Raw genomic sequence first — 9,844 nt, forward strand, 5'->3', positions numbered from 1 at the left:
GTTGGTTATTTTGTCCATCGGTCTTCTCGGGTAGAGTGGCAGAACCTGTCGTACACTATTTGATTAAATACGTAACAAGTACTAAAACGTGATAATGGAAAAAAGTTTACTATAATTATATTGTTATGTCTCATACTGCGCTTTATGATAGCAGCTGCCGTAGAAGCTCTTCATCTGAAGATGGTTGTTCAATATGTGAAACCGCTTGTCTTACTGCTTCTTTATACAGGGTGCTCACAATCTTCTAGGACTTGTAGGGGAGACTGAGTAGATAATATTTTGAATTGGACCCCACGCCCGGAAACGTACCGTTTCCGTGCTATAACGACTTGAAAAAGTGTGGGTAATGCGACCGCTTTTACAAGGAATTCATTAGGCTTGACCGAGTACATCACTTGTTTCATAATTTCCATTCATTAAGAGCCAAACAAACAAAAAGTAAACTTAATCAGTTTTCACAAACACTGTCGTTTCCAATTAAACTTAAATCGTTGTTGTTATTTTCAAAGGACGGTTAGCATTCTGATCCACTGCAATTAAGATTCGATGTGGCGACCGTCAAGTTCGGTGTACACATTATACCTACGAATGATGTGGTACACACTCTGTCACACCTGGTGTCTCTAGAGTCTGTTCTGCAGGGACCACATCGCGCGCCACGATATCTTCTTCTGTCTCTACAGGAGTGTTGCTTTAACACTCACAGATTTGAACCAGGTCAGAGAGATAGGATATACGTTAAATGGCATTATCCGATCCGACGTAAGCAGCCTCCACCATACCTACCCCGTTGCGTACATACCTAGCAAACATGTTTTCAAACGGCTGTAGCTTGGGAACGGTACGTTTCTGGACTTGGGTTCCGATTCAAAATATTGTCTACTTAGTCCCCTCTGCAAGTACTAGACGTTTGAAGGGATATTTTAGAGCACTCTGTATTGCGATCAACATAATTCATTCACAGCGAAGTACTAGGGAACATGTGCCTCCTTAAATTACTGACAGCTCATATTACCTGGCACGACGGACTGAAAGGCTGGACAGGTTGGCAACACCTTTGTGCTTGCACGAAACGCGGGGGAGAGAAGGTTCAAATGGTTCGAATGGCTCTGAGCACTATGGGACTCAACTGCTGAGGTCATTAGTCCCCTAGAACTTAGAACTAGTTAAACCTAACTAACCTAAGGACATCACAAACATCCATGCCCGAGGCAGGATTCGAACCTGCGACCGTAGCGGTCTTGCGGTTCCAGACTGCAGCGCCTTTAACCGCACGACCACTTCGCCGACTGGGGAGAGAAGGCGTGCATTTCGGTGGAGCATTGCGGCACGCTACGTGTCCATACTCCAGGGCCCTGGATAGCAGTTATGTTTAATACACGACATTGTAACGAGTATCAATCCACTTTTCGTTTTAATGGACCACCGGCTGGTTTCATTCTGATAATTTAGTTCTCTTACAAATCTAATGTATTATATGTCGTCTCATCCGCACACGATGACTCGTTTTTTATGAAACTTTGTAAAACTAAATCCCATAAAGAGCTATCTGTTTTATCTGAGTTTCCTTGCTAGTCCTGAAGTCCGGGTGTAGGATAAAAGCCTAAGCTACCGCAAAGTAGATATTTCTTACCATTGTTCATAATACATATCGCCGATATTTTTGCCTAATAACACTTTTACCTATATGACCATTGGGATATTTACTGTATGCACACACTGTTCTGCACCATGTGCCTCTTACTATAGTTCACGCAGCATCGACTTATTCAGTACATCCACGTCATAAAGTTAGTTCCTGCTACTACTCCGTTTGTCTCTTAATACGAAAAATGTTTAGTTGAAAATAAAAATAATTACAACTGCTCCGGTACATCGATTCTTGTCTGCCAGTGTTTTGCTTCCTACGAATATGACGCGAATATGACGCAGTCAGTCAGCTGCGTGACAGTCTGTGTTTAGATCTAGGCAGAAAACAATGTTCAACAACAAATATGGTGACAGATAAATGTGTGCATTTTCAATCATTTATAAGCATCTAATGAAAACATTATATGTAACTTAAAGAGAGACAAAATGTTCTAAGCTAAAATGTCAGATACTAAAATTTATTTTCACAGTATCTGTTTCTTCCTTTATCTGTTGTTCATCCCGTTCACGTAAGGAAATATTTTCTCATCCTAAGTCGTTCTCGGCGGAAGGACATTGAAGGATATATTTACTTCCCTTTTTTACATTACTGATCGATGATAAATAACATTTCACTACGTTTCAGTTTCTGTTTCTTACGAAGACGTCCGTTTTATCCACTTCATAAGGTTCCAGGCAATTTTACTTGGACTATGAAATGCGTACTTACGGATTTTCCAAAAACGTATTTTCGGAAAATACTCAGTCGCATAATTTTCGGGTAAATGTGGACCTGTAATATTCGCTATGTAAGTCGCACGGGAGAAAGAAAGCTTCATATTCTTGGAGTAATAAAAGCATTGTTATTTCCTTATCCTGCCAATGACTGTTATAATATTTCTACAACTCACAGTATAAATGCGACTTTTATTAATCTTATGTTTCATGCGTAGTTTTTCCATAACGTCTTTCCAGTTAATCAGACTACATTTTATAAGATTAAATACATCATTGTATATGAAAGACTTGATTCTCTGGTCACTTGTAGCCTTAATTCTAACTCAACACTTTGAAGACTGCCACCATCCAGTTCCCTAGAGATAAAACTTTAGATTGTCTAAGAAATGATGAGTGATAATTCTTGAGTAACTGGTATGGAAACGAAGAAAGACTAGCGTTTAACGTCCCGTCAAAGAGGAGTTCACTAGAAGGGAAAGCATCTAACTTCTTCGATGTCACTCGTTAAATCGATCCCTATGTTCGAGAGTTCTTGCATGGCGTAGTGGCTGGACCCTGACACAACAGCTACAGATGCGAGAAAATACGGAACTTCAAGGCTTAACGTCCCATCAACGCCGAGAGCATCGTGCATGGATCACATGTTTGGATAGGACAAAAGTGTAGAAACAAAAAATATCTCGATGCGAGATATTTTGAATGAGTGAGTGAGGTTGGGAGAAAGTATGGGTATATGCATAGAACGTCCTCTTCTTCGTATTATTACATTTTAACAACATTCGTTTCTGTTAATATTTGTAGGGCCGCTGATAACTTAGCCGTTGAGCGCCGGTAAACCACAAACCACACACGCTATATGTGGATGCCCGAACTGGGTTTCAACTCTAGTTCTCAAGCATGTGAAATTAATATACTGATCATGGCGCCATTTCATTCGAAGATTATGCGAGAATGCCATCCCACAGACTTTGTGGATGTTTTCTTTCAATTGGTAATAGGAGAAATAAATGCAAGCCACTGGAAAGAATATGATAAATTAGAAGTTGGAAACATCGATCTAAAAGCGGGCTAATTGCAGTACCAAGCCTCAACGATTTCGAAGTTTACAAATGCGCACCGATCTTTCTGACTCATTACAAACGGAATCAGAGCGTAACAACGTCTTTTACGCAGTTCTCTCATACTCCTCGTCAGAGTAACCTTGCAGACCTTCCACCATCAGTCGGTATACGGTGTCGCGTGTCGTACTACCGCTACGTACATTAAAATAAATCGCTTGGCTATGAGGGAGGTGCCAGTCACTCCCTATCATGCTGTTTGGGTGTTTTGTGAGTCAGTATCAGTCACTGTTGGCGTAACAAGCCTGTAAGGAAATTGTCATAGCCCACCCCCAACCCCCCCCACCCCCCCACCCCCCCACCCCCCCACCCCCCCCCGGAAAAAAATTTGATGTGGGTAGAAGTTTTTGAACGAAATATCTTTGGCAAAAGAGACAACTGCGATAGCAGCGTATACCCGTTTTAGCTCTTTTGTGCTTTATGGGATGTCATACGATTATCAAAAGCAATCACAGTCTTAACACTAAATTACTCCTTTACAAGTACATTTCAGTTTAATTTCCGATAACCCCCCCCCCCTCCCTGAATACGAGGCCAATTCGGAAAGTAAAATTGTGCAAATGGCTCTGAGCACTATGGGACTCAACTGCTGTGGTCATAAGTCCCCTAGAACTTAGAACTACTTAAACCTAACTAACCTAAGGACAGCACACAACACCCAGCCATCACGAGGCAGAGAAAATCCCTGACCCCGCCGGGAATCGAACCCGGGAACCCGGGCGTGGGAAGCGAGAACACTACCGCACGACCACGAGAAATTCGGAAAGTAAGGACCGATTAAGCGCGAAATAGAACCACTGTGAATATCCGATGGAACTTTGCACAGATGTGTTGGGTAGTGTCTTTAGTGTACCTGTAAATCGCATGACGCTCTTTTCAATTCAGAAGACAAATTGTTCACGTAGAAATGCCTAAACAACTGTGTCTCACGCCAAGTATATGGATCTGGCGCGGGATTCCGTCTGAAGTTACGCAGCCCACATAACATAAATGTCAGGCGTTTCCTTCTTCAAGACAATTTTCAGCGGCATTCGGCAGGGGCAATGAAGACGCTCCTGCAGCGTTTTCGATGGGAAGTGTTTGGTCACACACAATACAGCCTTTAATTGGCTCCCTCCGTTGTCCATCTCTGCTCATATGAACCGCTGGCTACCAAGACAACATTTTGGCACAGACAACGAAAGGCCGACCATCGTAGAGAATTGGCGGAAAGCACAGGCGGCTGCTGTCTGCAGTGAGGGTACTGGAAAGTTTGTACAAAGCCATGACAAATGTTTAAGTCGGACCGGCGACTATTTAGAGAGGTAGATGGAAGCTGTGGCTAACTGTTGCGAATAAAACATGTTTCATTTTCACTGTGCTTCCCATTTCGAGACCGATCGGACGTTCCTTTGCGAACAGCTCTCGTACATTGTAGATACAGATATGGTGTATGCTGTACCTACTTCGAGTGGACGGTGACAAGTAAACAGAAGACTGAATGGTGATTAGATAAACAATTAGCGCTACAAAAGTCCACGAGAAGACATCAATTAAAATCTAGTGGCAGGTCATAGTTGAGAAATGAGGTTTTGCCGTTTTTCAGAATTAATTTCGAAGTTTTTTACATCTTACATTAGCTGCAAGGATATTAAAATTATGCTGCTCTGATACTAATGGTGTATGCACAAGATATCGGAAAAGAGGATAATACCTGAAACAATTCTGCTAGAATGAAGAAAGGCTTCACTGTCTGTATGAACTATAGTAGCATCAGATATCCATACATAATCTGAAAGACATTTATAAAATCCTACGTTTAATCCACATGGAAAGTAGACGGAGACAAAACGACGGAAAAAGTACTTGACGCTCTTTACATAGAATGATATTAAATAATACAGAAAATGAAGCACCCTTCCAAGAATAAACGTCTGGTTAATGCGCCGCCTTAATACAAACACGAGAATTTAGCATCTCACTGCAAGAAGCAGCAGGGGTGAAATGACAAATATCAGCACAAGGTGACTGTTAAATATACTCGTATAGACAAAAGAAAACATTAACGCAAAGTATTAAGAGACTCAAGACGACATTAAAGTAGTCAAAAGAGTGGTAACACAAAGCAAAGGACGTGTACATGTATTGTTCTCAAACTATTGAGTATTCTGTATTAAAAATTCCGGTTAAATGTGAAGATACTTCTTTCACTGACATCATACTGCCACATAATCATGGTATTTTATATGCATGGAATATGCTGTCGCGGATAAAAAGAACTCTACGAGTATGGAGAACCGATTAACGACGCAGTTTTGCATGTTACAGCACGTGCTTCACTATCTTTCGATAAAACATCGCGTCCGATGTAAAGAAAAGTCGCATTTCGTTAACTAGTTCAACTGCACGAAGAAAGTCTTTTTGTTCTCTCTCTCCAGATATTTTGATCGGTGAATCATGATGAAATTCATTCGACAATTGCAGGACAGCTCCTTTTCCACGAATAAATATACCTGACAGTACATTCGACAGGAAGTTTCTTTAACAGAGTTTTGCCTGTATGAAGTACTGTAAATAATTTCCTGTTTAGCTGAAAATCGCTTGCAATACAAACCCAACTAACAATTCGCTCTTGAGATACCACTGGAAAGTATTTAATCTACCTTTAGCGAGTGAGAGGAGAGGAAATCATGTGGAGCACCACTTGTGAAAACCATTCCGCTATTTGGCCGTGTTACTGGTCTGCTTACACAATCCATCAATGGTGTGCGCTCCAAGTTTGAGCGAACGATGTTTGAGACACGGAGCTCGTAACCTTGAGGTCGGGTAATCAAATCAGCACCCTGCAAACCGCTTCAGCTGTCCATGCTTTCCTGATACCACTTAACACCAATGCCGTGATGGTTCCTTTAAACTGTCTCGGGCATGGATGTGTGTGATGTCCTTAGGTTAGTTAGGTTTAACTAGTTCTAAGTTCTAGGGGACTAATGACCTCAGCAGTTGAGTCCCATAGTGCTCAGAGCCATTTGAACCATTTGAGCCATTTGTTCCTTTAAAAGGAACGTAGCCGATTTTATTCCACAATGTAAGCTTTAGCTCTTCCTTTAGTGACACGGTCGCGAACGAGGCGTTAAAATCTTCATTTCCAGAAGTGGCTGTTTCATGTTCCAGATAACAATTGATGGAACTTCGTTTAAGTCTGGGTGTGTCAATTGCAAGACGGTGCCACCGCAAAAGGTTTCGTAATAAAATTTTTTTCACAGGGGCTTTGTTCAGTTTAAGCCACACACGAAACTTCTATTGCAGTATGGTGCAATGTGAAACAGAGTGCATTAACATTCGGCAGACTGAACGTTAGGATATACACAATATATGATATATACACATCTATGTACATACTTATATCACTTTCCTGGCAGAGGAAAAGAGGGATACCAGAGTGGATCATATCTTCATGATTTTTCTGGATCAAGAGTACGAGAAAAATGTAGTTATGCAAAGAGGCCGAAGAGACGCCACTACCTGCAGTGAACAAGTATCAAAATTAAATCAATATGTCGAGTGATGTAGCAACGTGGTTAAGACACTCGATTTCGATGCGCAAGGAGCGCGGTTCAGGTCCCCGTCGATTCATGAAGATTTAAGTTTTATGCGATTTTTCTCATGTTCCAAGACAGCTCTTCCCCATGCCCCCCCCCCTCCCCCGCGACGCCCCAAGAATGGATTTCTCCACAGCGAAACCAAGACATTTTCCACACCGCGCATTACCAAGGGGGTAGGAGCGTGGGTGTACCTTATTCCCATCCGAAAAAAAGATTTTGAGAAACTCGTTGATTTCTGTTGTATTGCATTAACAACAAACTTATTAATGATGTACAGATGTGTACTAGGTTCCAGAACCCGAAAATAACTTTTAGCACACTCTTACCAATATCAATAACCACTTTTAATAACGTACACTACCGACTCATGACGACCTCAAAAATTTTTAAATATAAATATCGTACATTGTTGTTAACTTTTAGTCTCAACATACTTTTTAAAAGAGATACTGATGCATACGTTAGGCCCTGAAACTCGTAATATTGAATACGACATTCTTTGGGGAAGTGAGATCTCCTATTGAGAGTAAATATTTGTGTTAAACTCAGCTGAAAATTTTAAAACGTATCTGTAACCTGGTAGAAGGATTCGGTAGAAAGAAAAAATAATTTAACTCAAAATTTTAAAATGTAAAGCAACTGACTGGATCCCAACTTTTTTAAAAGGTAGACGTAAAGTCGACTAAGATGTCATTAGATGCGGAGCTTGTGCAGAAGAAAGGTGGCGGAAATTTTACGTCAGCTTAAGACGAAAACATGGACAAATGTGATCGGATCCTCCCGAGTACGAATCTTGCCTCTTGAACGCCTCGTTCTCGATGTGTATAGAAAAACAACAAGCACTCTCGACGTGACTTGATTACTATAACGCCATACCTCGTTTCAATTACTTACATATTGTGAAAGGTTATTACCCACTGCATTAGTAACAATGCATGAGGAAGCTCTTATCAGACACAAGCTATTACATTTCTACCACATACACACGTATATAGCGATCCCTCGTATTATCCCTTAGTATTGTTATTTTTCAAAGGATGGAGGTGGGACCGGCTATAAGATCTGACAACACTCAAGAAGATGTCACAGTTTAGGCTAAAGTTTTGTTCCGATTTACATTATACGACCGACAAGAAACGCTCACTTTCACGCATTCTTTTGATGACGTTGTTTCTATGGTGGTGTTACTGTTCATTGTACTCAGAGTAAGAACTCTGGAAGTTTTAATATATACAAGAATCATCCCGAAACACAGCAGTAACGGATTTGGTGTTTAAGGAGTTTATATTTGGTAGTGTCACAACACAATCAGTGTCGTGCTAGGAAATACAAAACTCATGCACTCTTGCTTGGGCTGCAATTAAAAATTCGTATTGTTAACACTGATAATAATGGTAAAGGAAAAAACCATCTTTGAAACATAAAAACCCTTTATCCAGCTGTTCTACTGTATTTTCTAAGTCAAAGGCATGTAGAAATATGAGTCCTTAAGCTCATAGAATTTACTATTGACAGACATCAGTCAAGCAGACGAAAATGATATGTTAACAAACTTCTTGATGTTGCTCTAAAATCGCTTAAAGGATTTTCATTTTCTTCATTAGCCGAACATGCTATTTCGAGAGGTTGCTAATTTCTGCATAGAAACATATTATAAGGGGAATCACTGGACACGAAAGGATTTCATATTACACATTGCAAAGCATCGCTTACGCAAATATAGTACAATGACTAAGGAAAATTTGCAGATCCGAATTGATACATGAACGCAAGACTTAGAGAAATTTAAACATTTAAAATTCATCAGAGTTCCTGGAGCTTTACTTTTTGCGACGTTCTAGGTAAGCGAACATTAATGTGTCAGAAGTCTTACGAAATATCTGAAAAATTCTACAGTTATACCATAATTCCCGGTATTTAATGCAATCGTCTGTCCTTGTCTCTCACTTATTTCATTTCAGTTAAATAAACGCGAGTAATAATAAGAAGCGATAAACGTACACAGAACATTAACGATGCAATACCTAGCTGATAATTCGTAACTGTCGCAGTTTCTTATCCTAGTTTATGTCGTCACGCACATCGTCCAATTATATCTGTGCTTATCTATTGTCATTTCATTTAAAAAATTTCAATAGATATCTGACAACAAACAAATTCAAACAATTAGAAAGGGATGACGGCACTTTATGACTCATTCTGCGGATTTCAATCAGGGACTGAGCTAGATCCCGGCTGCAATATCATTTTGTAATGCCTGAATATTTGGAAGTCCCACTTCCTCGAGATTGTTTGCTATTCGTGGAATGCCGAAATGAGCGCCAGCAGGCTACAAACCACCTGTTTGCGACCGGGCGCTAGAGCCGCTTCTACGCTGTGGAGACGTTTTCCTACCTCCTGTAGCGTGCCAACGCCGCGGCCCTCGGCCCGCCTTGAGGCACTCTACGGACGAGCGTCACTCTCGCGGCAGTGGCGGTCGCCGGTCACCGTTCGCGCGCCACCTCACCCAGCGGCAACCACTCCGCGCGCCACAAGACGCGCCACTGGGGCGCCGCGACGCCGGACGCCGGGCCCAGAGTCACCGCGCATGCGCCGTGCTCGCCCGCTCCCTTCCCGGCGGCCCCGGGCCACGCTTCCACGCAAGCGCAAGCAACCGCCGGTGACGTCACCATTTGGTACGGGGTCGCACAGTCTCCGCGCAGTTACTCCGTGTGCATATCAGCGTGCTCAACAAATAGAACTGTCTCGCCGACAGTGCGTAAGAAAGCAGAGTTCGGT

At 41.6% G+C, this 9,844-nt stretch overlaps 1 protein-coding gene across 1 annotated transcript in view; it reads right to left on the reverse strand.

The window, feature by feature from the left end:
- Positions 1-9,586, reverse strand: part of LOC126244582 (discoidin domain-containing receptor tyrosine kinase B-like) — a 457,485-nt gene extending 447,899 nt beyond the window's left edge. Inside the window, exon 1 of the mRNA XM_049948255.1 lies at positions 9,461-9,586. The gene's annotated coding sequence lies outside the window, so the exon portion shown is untranslated. The remainder of the gene's footprint in view (positions 1-9,460) is intronic.
- Positions 9,587-9,844: the final 258 nt, after the last annotated feature.

The sequence above is a fragment of the Schistocerca nitens genome, chromosome 1, assembly GCF_023898315.1.
Source record: "Schistocerca nitens isolate TAMUIC-IGC-003100 chromosome 1, iqSchNite1.1, whole genome shotgun sequence".
In the NCBI taxonomy this organism is placed as follows: Eukaryota; Metazoa; Arthropoda; class Insecta; order Orthoptera; family Acrididae; genus Schistocerca; species Schistocerca nitens.